General features: G+C 33.5%; 2 non-coding genes across 2 annotated transcripts; one reads left to right on the forward strand and one right to left on the reverse strand.

Annotated features, from left to right (window-relative positions):
- Positions 1–476: 476 nt before the first annotated feature.
- LOC112740063 (small nucleolar RNA R71) lies at positions 477–584 on the forward strand. The gene has a single exon (XR_003170998.1). It is a non-coding gene; the product is annotated as a small nucleolar RNA R71 (small nucleolar RNA).
- An 8,888-nt stretch (positions 585–9,472) lies between these two features.
- LOC112739050 (small nucleolar RNA R71) lies at positions 9,473–9,580 on the reverse strand. The gene has a single exon (XR_003169990.1). It is a non-coding gene; the product is annotated as a small nucleolar RNA R71 (small nucleolar RNA).
- Between the last annotated feature and the right edge of the window lie 1,064 nt (positions 9,581–10,644).

A 10,644-nucleotide genomic window follows, 5' to 3' on the forward strand; every position in this document is an offset into this window, starting at 1 on the left:
AAGCCTTGTTGAGGCTTTTGTTGATCCTTCTATGAGAAATTTGGATGATTTCTCTATGAGGGATTATAGGTGTTTCCATAGGGTTCACCCATGTAATTCACCTCTGCTATTGCAGGGTTCTCAAGATCATAAGCTTCTTCTTCAAAAGATGCCTCTTTAGTACTGTTGGATGATTCCTTCAATCCATTCAGACTCTGAGAGATCATATTGACTTGCTGAGTCAATATTTTATTCTGAGCCAATATGGCATTCAGAGTATCAATTTTAAGAACCCCCTTTCTCTGAGGCGTCCCATTACTCACAGGATTCCTTTCAGAAGTGTACATGAACTGGTTATTTACAACCATGTCAATGAGTTCTTGAGCTTCTGCAGGCGTTTTCTTTAGGTGAATGGATCCACCTGCAGAATGGTCCAATGACATCTTTGATAATTCAGACAGACCATCATAGAATATATCCAGGATGGTCCATTTTGAAAGCATGTCAGAAGGACACTTTTTGGTCAGTTCCTTGTATCTCTCCCAAGCTTCATAGAGGGATTCACCTTCCTTTTATATGAAGGTTTGAACATCCACTCTAAGCTTGCTAAGCTTTTAAGGAGGAAAGAACTTGGCTAAGAAAGTCGTGACCAGCTTATCCCAAGAGTTCAGGCTATCTTTAGGTTGAGAGTCCAACCATACTCTAGCTCTGTCTCTTACAGCAAACAGGAAAAGCATAAGCCTGTAGACCTCGGAATCAACCCTATTGGTCTTAACAGTATCACAGATCTGCAAGAATTCAGTTAAGAACTGAAAGGGATCTTCGGATGGAAGTCCATAAAACTTGCAATTCTGTTGCATCAGAGAAACTAATTGAGGTTTCAGCTCAAAATTGTTTGCTCCAATGGCAGTTGAGATGCTTCTTCCATGTAAATTGGAATTAGGTGCAGTAAAGTCACCAAGCATCTTCCTTGCATTGTTATTATTTTCGGCCATGTCTCCTTCTTTTTCGAAAATTTCTGTCAGATTTTCTCCAGAGAGTTGTGCTTTAGCTTCTCTTAGCTTCCTCTTCAGAGTCCTTTCAGGTTCAGGATCAGCTTCAACAAGAATGTTCTTATCCTTGTTCCTGCTCATATGAAAAAGAAGAAAACAGAAAAGAAAATATGGAATCCTCTATGTCACAGTATAGAGATTCCTAATGTAAGTAGAAGAAGAAAAGAAATTCGAGCACAGAAAGAGGAGAGGGTTCGAATTTTTAAATGAAGAGAAGTGTTAGTAAATAAATAAAATAATTAGAAAGAGATGAGGGGGAGAGAATTTCGAAAATTAAATAAATTAAAATAAAAGTATTTTTGTTTTTAATTTAAAATCAAAGTTAGAATTCGAAAATTAAAAAGAAAAATGAAATTGAATTAAATTAAAGTTTAAAAAGGAATTTTGAAAAAGAGGGAAGGGATTTTCGAAAATTAGAAAAAGAGAGTTAGTTAGATAGTTTTGAAAAAGATAAGAATCAAACAAAAAGTTAAGTGGTTAATTGAAAAATATTTGAAAATCAAATTTTGAAAAGATAAGGAGTTAGAAAAGAAGTTAGAAAAGATTTTGAAATTGATTTTGAAAAAGATGTGATTGAAACTTATTTTGAAAAAGATTTGAAAAAAAAATTTAAAAAGATTTGATTTTGAAAATTAAAGTTGATTACTTGACTAACAAGAAACTAAAAAGATATGATTTGAAATTTAAAGATTGAACCTTTCTTAATAGGCAAGTAACAAACTTAAAAAATTTTGAATCAATCACATTAATTATTAGTAAAGATTTTGAAATTATGAACAAGATAAGAAAAAGATTTTTGAAAATTAATTTTTCGAAAATATGAAAGAAAAAATGAAAAAGATTTGATTTTTGAAAAAGATTTGATTTTTGAAAAAGATTTGAAAAAGATAGAATTTTTAAATTGAAAATTTGATTTGACTCATAAGAAACAACTAGATTTTAAAAATTTTTGAAAAAGTCAAGTCAAATATTCGAATTTTATGAGAAGAAAAGGGAAAGATATCTTTTTATTTTTGAATTTTTAATGATGGAAGAGAAAAACATCAAAAAGACTCAATGTATGAAAATTTTGGATCAAAACTAGTGATGCATGCAAGAACACTATGAATGTCAAGATGAACACCAAGAACACTTTGAAGATCATGATGAACATCAAGAACTTATTTTTGAAAATTTTTAAGAAAAGAAAAACATGCAAGACACTAAACTTAGAAATTTTTAATTTTTAGACACTATGAATGCAAGAATGCATATGAAAAACAAGAAAAGACACAAAACAAGAAAATATGAAGATCAAACAAGGAGACTTACCAAGAACAGCTTGAAGATCATGAAGAATGCAATGCATGGAATTTCGAAAAATGCAAGAAAGAGATAAACATGCAATTGACACCAAACTTATAAATTGACAATAAACTCAAACAAGAAACACAAGATTATTTTTGGTTTTATGATTTTATTAATTTTTTTTGGATTTTTTTTTTCAAAAATTCTTTTGAAAAAGAAAATAAGGATTTCAAAATTTTTAATAGGAATTCCAGGAATTTTGCAATGTTAGTCTAAAGCTCCAGTCCAGGAATTAGACATGGCTTACTAGCCAGCCAAGCTTTCAGTGAAAGCTCCAGTCCAAAACACTAGACATGGCCAATGGCCAGCCAAGCTTCAGCATACATAGTTCAAGCATGTGAAAAAGAATCCTCAGTCCAAAAGAATTTAGACATGGCTTTACAGCCAGCCAGGATTCAACATATCCCATGAAATTCCAGAATTCCTTCTTAAAAATTCTGAAGAACATAAATTATTTTTTTTTTGCAAATTTTTTTCGAAAATAAAAAGAATGAAAACAAAAACTTAAAATTAAAATAAAATTACCTAATCTGAGCAACAAGATGAACCGTCAGTTGTCCAAACTCGAACAATCCCCGGCAACGGCGCCAAAAACTTGGTGCGCGGAAATCGTGACGGTTCATTACTTGGTAACGGCGCTAAAAACTTAATACGCACGTTCATAATCTTAGTTCTTTGTCACAACTTCGCACAACTAACCAGCAAGTGCACTGGGTCGTCCAAGTAATAAACCTTACGTGAGTAAGGGTCGATCCCACGGAGATTGTCGGCTTGAAGCAAGCTATGGTCACCTTGTAAATCTCAGTCAGGCGGATTCAATTAATTATGGAGATTTAATAATTAAAAGATAAATAAAACGTAAATTAAAGATAGAGATACTTATGTAATTTATTGGTGAGAATTTCAGATAAGCGTATGAAGATGCTTGTTCCTCCTGAACCTCTGCTTTCCTATTGTCTTCATCCAATTATTCATACTCCTTTCTATGGCAAGCTGTATGATAGGCATCACCGTTGTCAATGGCTACATCCTGTCCTCTCAATGAAAATGGTCCAATGCACTGTCACTTCATGGCTAATCATTTGTCGGTTCTCGATCATACTGGAATAGGATCCATTGATCCTTTTGCGTCTGTCACTACGCCCAGCACTCGCGAGTTTGAAGCTCGTCACAGCGATCCCTTCCCAGATCCTACTCGGAATACCACAGACAAGGTTTAGACTTTCCGAATCTCAAGAATGGCCGTCCATGGATTCTAACTTATACCACGAAGACTCTGATTAAGGAATCCCAGAGATACTCATTCAATCTTAGGTAGAACGAAAGTGGTTGTCAGACACGCGTTCATAGGTTGGGAATGATGATGACTGTCACGATCATCACATTCAAATTGAGGTGCGAATGAATATCTTAGAATCGGAATAAGCTTGAATTGAATAGAAAAATAATAGTACTTTGTATTAATTCATGAGGAACAGCAGAGCTCTACACCTTAATCTATGGTGTGTAGAAACTCTACCGTTGAAAATACATAAGAACAAGTCTATTATATATATATATAAGGTGGAGGGAAAAAATACAAAATACAAGGTGGAGAATCTATTATATATATATATATATATATATATAAACAAAATACAACCACCGAGTCCTAAGGTATTTCTTCACTTCCAAGAGTCTCCAGAATGCTCAGTGCGGTGCTTCACGTCCTACATCTGGAAAAAACAATATATATATATATATATGGAATAAGAACTCGAGGTTCTTGATGAGCGGATAATTTATACGCGTTTTGGCATTATTTTTACATAGTTTTTAGTATGATTTAGTTAGTTTTTAATATATTTTTATTAGTTTTTAAATAAAAATCACATTTTTGGACTTTACTATGAGTTTGTGTGTTTTTCTGTGATTTCAGGTATTTTCTGGCTGAAATTGAGGGACTTGAGCAAAAATCAGATTTAGAGGTTGAAGAAGGACTGCAGATGATATTGGATTCTGACCTCCCTGCACTCAAAATGGATTTTCTAGAAGTACAGAACTCCAAATGGGACGCTCTCAATTGCATTGGAAAGTAGACATCCAAGGTTTCCAGAAATATATAATAGTCCATACTTTGCCCAAGTTTAGACGATACAAACTGGCATTCAACGCCAGCTTCCTGCCATATTCTGGAGTTAAATGCCAGAAACAGGTTGCAAAGTGGAGTTAAATGCCAGAAACAGGTTACAAACTGGCGTTCAACTCCAAGAGAAGCCTCTACACGTGTAAAGCTCAATGCTCAGCCCAAGCACACACCAAGTGGGCCCCAGAAGTGGATTTCTGCATCATTTACTCATTTCTGTAAATCCTAGTAACTAGTCTGATATAAATAGGACCTTTTACTATTGTATTAGACATCTTTGATCAGTTTTATGCTATCTTAGACCTTTATGGGGGCTGGCCATTCGGTCATGCCTGGACCATTATCACTTATGTATTTTCAACGGTAGAGTTTCTACACACCATAGATTAAGGTGTGGAGCTCTGCTGTTCCTCATGAATTAATCTGAAGTACTATTATTTTTCTATTCAATTCAAGCCTATTTCTTATCTAAGATATACACTTGTTCTTCAACTTGAGGAAGGTGATGATCCGTGACACTCATCATCATTCTCACCTATGAACGCGTGCCTCACAACCACTTCCGTTCTACTTGCGATAGCTTGAGTGCGTATCTCTTAGCCTCCTGGTTCATGACACATGGTTGCCTCGCCTGACAACCAAGCCCTCCATTCCATGAGATCAGAGTCTTCGTGGTATAGGCTAGAATTATTGGCGGCCATTCTTGAGATCCGGAAAGTCTAAACCTTGTTTGTGGTATTCCGAGTAGGATCTGGGAAGGGATGGCTGTGACGAGCTTCAAACTCGCGAGTGCTGGGCATAGTGACAGACGCAAAAGGATTACTGAATCCTATTCCAGTATGATCAAGAATCGACAGATGAATAGCCGTGCTGTGACAGCACATTTTGGACCATTTTCACTGAGAGGATGGGATGTAGCCATTGACGACGGTGATGCCCTACATAACGCTTGCCATGGAAAGGAGTATGAAGGATTGGACGAAAGCAGTAGGAAAGCAGAGGTTCAGAAGGAACAAGAGCATCTCCATACGCTTATCTAAAATTCTCACCAATGAATTACATAAGTATCTCTATCTTTATTTTACGTTTTATTTATCTTTTAGGTAGCGTTTGTTTTCGGGGGCAGGACACGGAGACATGGACAACACTTGTTTAAAAAGTGTTTGGAAGCAGAGACATGGACAGTGGACATATTGTCTCCGAGACAGTTTTTTATACTTTTGTGTCCACTCTTTCACGAAGGACAATGATGGACACGGGATTTGGAAGAGTGGACACGGACAATTTTATAAATTTTGTTTTCCTTTTTTTCCACTATTACCCCTTCTTATTTTTCCTATTGCGTTGTTCAAAGATACTTTTTTCTTCCTGTTCTTCCTCTATCTCTTTCTTTTCCAGGTACTCTCTCCTTTCTGTAGAATTTTTTATTGGGGGTAGATAATTCTTTTCTTTTTATCGTTTTACTTCAATACCATTTTAACCTTATATTATATTATTTGATTTGTAATAAAAATAATAACAAAAATAATTAATCTTGAAACTTTTGAAAGATAAATATTAGCAAAAGTAAAATTAATCTTTTAAAATGCTAAAAAATAATTTATAAATTGTAATTGATTTTATATAATTTAAAGAAAAATCAGTTTTTTATAAAGAAAAATCAGTCTTTAGATAAAAAAATTAGTTTTTTTTAAATAAAAATATATTTTTATATGCAAAAACTAATTGTTTTTTCATGTAAAAATGGATTTTTTTTAAAATTAATTTTTTATTTAAAATTAATTTGGCTTATTAACTTAAACAAAATTTTTTATTAATCAAACTCAAATTTATTTTTTTTGTTAATCTTAACCATATGTATTCCTACATATTAATAATAAATTTTAAAATAAAATAATTATATTTATAAATTTTATTTTAATATAAATACTAATATATTTTTTTATTAAAATTTTTTGCCTCTTCAAATATTTTTTTCAAGTTCTGTCTGTACTCCTACGTACTCTCATTTTTTATTAAATTAATTTGTATTGATATAAAAAATTTTGAATCACAGGACTATTTTAGTCATTTCATATAATATTTTAGTCTTGTCCATGTGTATCCAAACATAATACTAGACATTACATTAGTGTCTTGTCCATCGTATCCAAACACAATACACAAAAGATAATTTTTAGTGTCTCCGTCCTATTGTCTCCGTTTCAGTGTCATGTTCTGTCCTGTCTCTAAAAACAAACACAGCCTTAATTATTAAAACTCTATAACCATTTGAATACGCCTGACTGAGATTTACAAGGTGACCATAGCTTGCTTCAAGCCGACAATCTCCGTGGGATCGACCCTTACTCACGTAAGGTTTATTACTTGGACGACCCAGTGCACTTGCTGGTTAGTTGTGCGAAGTTGTGACAAAGAATTGAGATTACGATTGTACGTACCAAGTTGTTGGCGCCATTGAGATCACAATTTCATGCACCAAGCTTTTGGCGCCATTGCCGGGGATTGTTCGAGTTTGGACAACTGACGGTTTATCTTGTTGCTCAGATTAGGTAAATTTTATTTTAATTTTAAGCTCTTTATTTTTATTATTTTTATTTTTATTTTTGAAAATATTTCAAAAAAAAATTAATTAAAAAAATAAATTATTCTATGTTCTTCAGAATTTTTAAGAATGAATTCTAGAGTTTCATGAAGCATGTTGAAGCCTGGCTGGCTGTAAAGCCATGTCTAATTCATTTGGACTGGGGCTTCCACCTATCAGCATAGAATGAAGTTGGATGAAGTATCAGCTGTTGTATGCCTGATTTGTATGCTAAAGCTTAGCTGGCCATTGGCCATGTCTAGTGTTTTGGACCGGAGCTTTCACTGAAGGCTTGGCTGGCTAATAAGCCATGTCTAATTCCTGGACTGGAGCTTTAGACTAACATTGCAAGATTCCTGGAATTCTCATTAAAAATTTTGAAATCCTTAATTGTCTTTTTCCAATTAATTTTCGAAAAATCCAAAAAAAAAATTTAATAAAATCATAAAACCAAAAATATTTTATGTTTCTTGTTTGAGTCTTGTGTCAATTTTTAAGTTTGGTGTCAATTGCATATTTTTAATTTCATTAAAAATTTTTGAAAACTCATGCATGATGTTCTTCATGGTCTTCAAGTTGTTCTTGATGAATTTCTTTGTTTGATCTTTAATTTTTCTTGTTTGGTGTCTTTTCTTGTTTTTCATATGCATTTTCAATTTGTTAGTATCTAAAGTTTGAAAATTTCTAAGTTTGGTGTCTTGCATATTTTTTCTTTTCTTAAAAATTTTCAAAAATAAGTTCTTGGTGTTCATCTTGACATTCAAAGTGTTCTTGGTATTCATCTTGACATTCAAAGTGTTCTTGCATGCATCATGTGTTTTGATTCAGAATTTTCATGTTTTGAGTCTTTTTATTGTTTTTCTCTTTCATCATTAAAAATTCAAAAATCAAAAAAATATCTTTCCCTTTTTCTTCTCATAAAATTCGAAAATTTGAGTTGACTTTTTCAAAAAAATTTTAAATTTAGTTGTTTCTTATGAGTCAAATCAAATTTTCAATTTAAAAATTCTATCTTTTTCAAATCTTTTTCAAAAATAAAATCTTTTTCATTTTTTCTTTCATATTTTCGAAAATTTTAAATTTTGATTTTCAAAATCTTTTTCTTATTTCTATTTCATATTTTCGAAATTAATGCTAACAATTAATGTGATTGATTCAAAAATTTTAAGTTTGTTACTTACCTATTAAGAAAGGTTCATTCTTTAAATTTTAAATCATATCTTTTTAGTTTCTTGTTAGTCAAGTAATCAACTTTAATTTTCAAAATCAAATCTTTTTAAATTTCTTTTTCAAATCTTTTTCAAAATAAGTTTCAATCACATCATTTTCAAAATCAATTTCAAAATCTTTTCTAACTTCTTATCTTTTCAAAAATTAATTTTCAAATCTTTTTCAATTAACTACTTGACTTTTTGTTTGATTTTAAAAGTTTACTATTTCAATCATATCCTTTTCAAAACTACCTAACTAATTCTCTCTCTCTCTCTAATTTTCGAAAATCACTAAACTCTTTTTCAAAATTCCTTTTTAATTAACTAATTGTTTTAAAATTTAATTTAATTTCATTTTTAGTTTATTTTTGAATTTTAACTTTAATTTTAAATTAAAAAACAAAAGTATTTTTATTCTATTTTGTTTAATTTTCGACTTCTTCCCTCTCTCATCTCCTTCTAATTATTTATTTATCTACTAACACTTCTCTTTCACTCAAAAATTTGAACCCACTCTTCTCCTCTGTGTTCGAATTCTTATCTTTTCCTTCTTCTATTCTTCTCTTCTTAGACTTACATAAAGAATTTCTATACTGTGACATAGAGGATTCCATATTTTCTTTTGTGTTCTCTTCTTTTTCATATGAGCAGGAACAAGGATAAGAACATTCTTGTTGAAGCTGATCCTGAACCTGAAAGGACTCTGAAGAGGAAGCTAAGGGAAGCTAAAGCACAACTCTCTGGAGAAAATCTGACAGAAATTTTTGAAAAAGAAGGAGACATGGCCGAAAATAATAACAATGCAAGGAAGATGCTTGGTGACTTTACTGTACCAAATTCCAACTTACATGGAAGAAGCATCTCAATCCCTGCCATTGGAGCAAACAATTTTGAGCTTAAACCTCAATTAGTTTCTCTGATGCAACAGAACTGCAAGTTTCATGGACTTCCGTCAGAAGATCTTTTTCAATTCTTAACTGAATTCTTGCAGATCTGTGATACTGTTAAGACCAATGGGGTTGACTCTGAGGTCTATAGGCTCATGCTTTTCCCGTTTGCTGTAAGAGACAGAGCTAGAATATGGTTGGACTCTCAACCTAAAGATAGCCTGAACTCTTGGGATAAGCTGGTCACGGCTTTCTTAGCCAAGTTCTTTCCTCCTCAAAAGCTTAGTAAACTTAGAGTGGATGTTCAAACCTTCAAACAGAAGGACGGTGAATCCCTCTATGAAGCTTGGGAGAGATATAAGCAACTGACCAAAAAGTGTCCTTCTGACATGCTTTCAGAATGGACTATCCTGGATATATTCTATGATGTCTGTCTGAGTTATCAAAGATGTCATTGGACCATTCTGCAGGTGGATCCATTCACCTAAAGAAAACGCCTACAGAAGCTCAGGAACTCATTGACATGGTTGCTATTAACCAGTTCATGTACACTTCTAAAAGGAATCCTGTGAGTAATGGGACGCCTCAGAGGAAGGGAGTTCTTGAAATTGATGCTCTGAATGCCATATTGGCTCAGAACAAAATATTGACTCAGCAAGTCAATATGATTTCTCAGAGTCTGAATGGAATGCAAGCTGCATCCAACAGTACTCAAGAGGCATCTTCTGAAGAAGAAGCTTATGATCCTGAGAACCCTGCAATAGCAGAGGTGAATTACATGGGGGAACCCTATGGAAACACCTATAATCCCTCATGGAGAAATCACCCAAATTTCTCATGGAAGGATCAACAAAAGCCTCAACAAGGCTTTAATAATGGTGGAAGAAATAGGTTTAGCAATAGAAAGCCTTTTCCATTATCCACTCAGCAACAGACAGAGAATTCTGAGCAGAATCCATTTAGCTTAGCAAATATAGTCTCTGATCTATCTAAGGCCACCCTAAGTTTCATGAATGAAACAAGGTCCTCCATCAGAAATTTGGAGGCACAAGTGGGCCAGCTGAGTAAAAGGGTCACCGAAACTCCTCCTAGTATTCTCCCAAGAAATACAGAAGAAAATCCAAAGAGAGAGTGCAAGGCCATTGATTTGACCATCATGGCCGAACCTACAAGGGAGGAGGGGGACGTGAATCCCAATGAGGAAGACCTCATGGGACGTCCTCTGAACACTAGAAGGTTCCTCAATGATGACCTGAAGGAATCTTAGGCTCATCTAGAGACCATAGAGATTCCATTGAACCTCCTTCTGCCCTTCATGAGCTCTGATGAGTATTCTTCCTCTGAAGAGGATGAAGACATTACAGAATAGCAAGTTGCTAAATACCTTGGTGCAATCATGAAGCTGAATGCCAAGCTATTTGGTAATGAGACTTGGGAAGATGAACCTCTCTTGCTCACC

The sequence above is a fragment of the Arachis hypogaea genome, chromosome 13 (assembly GCF_003086295.3).
Source record: "Arachis hypogaea cultivar Tifrunner chromosome 13, arahy.Tifrunner.gnm2.J5K5, whole genome shotgun sequence".
Lineage (NCBI taxonomy): Eukaryota > Viridiplantae > Streptophyta > Magnoliopsida > Fabales > Fabaceae > Arachis > Arachis hypogaea.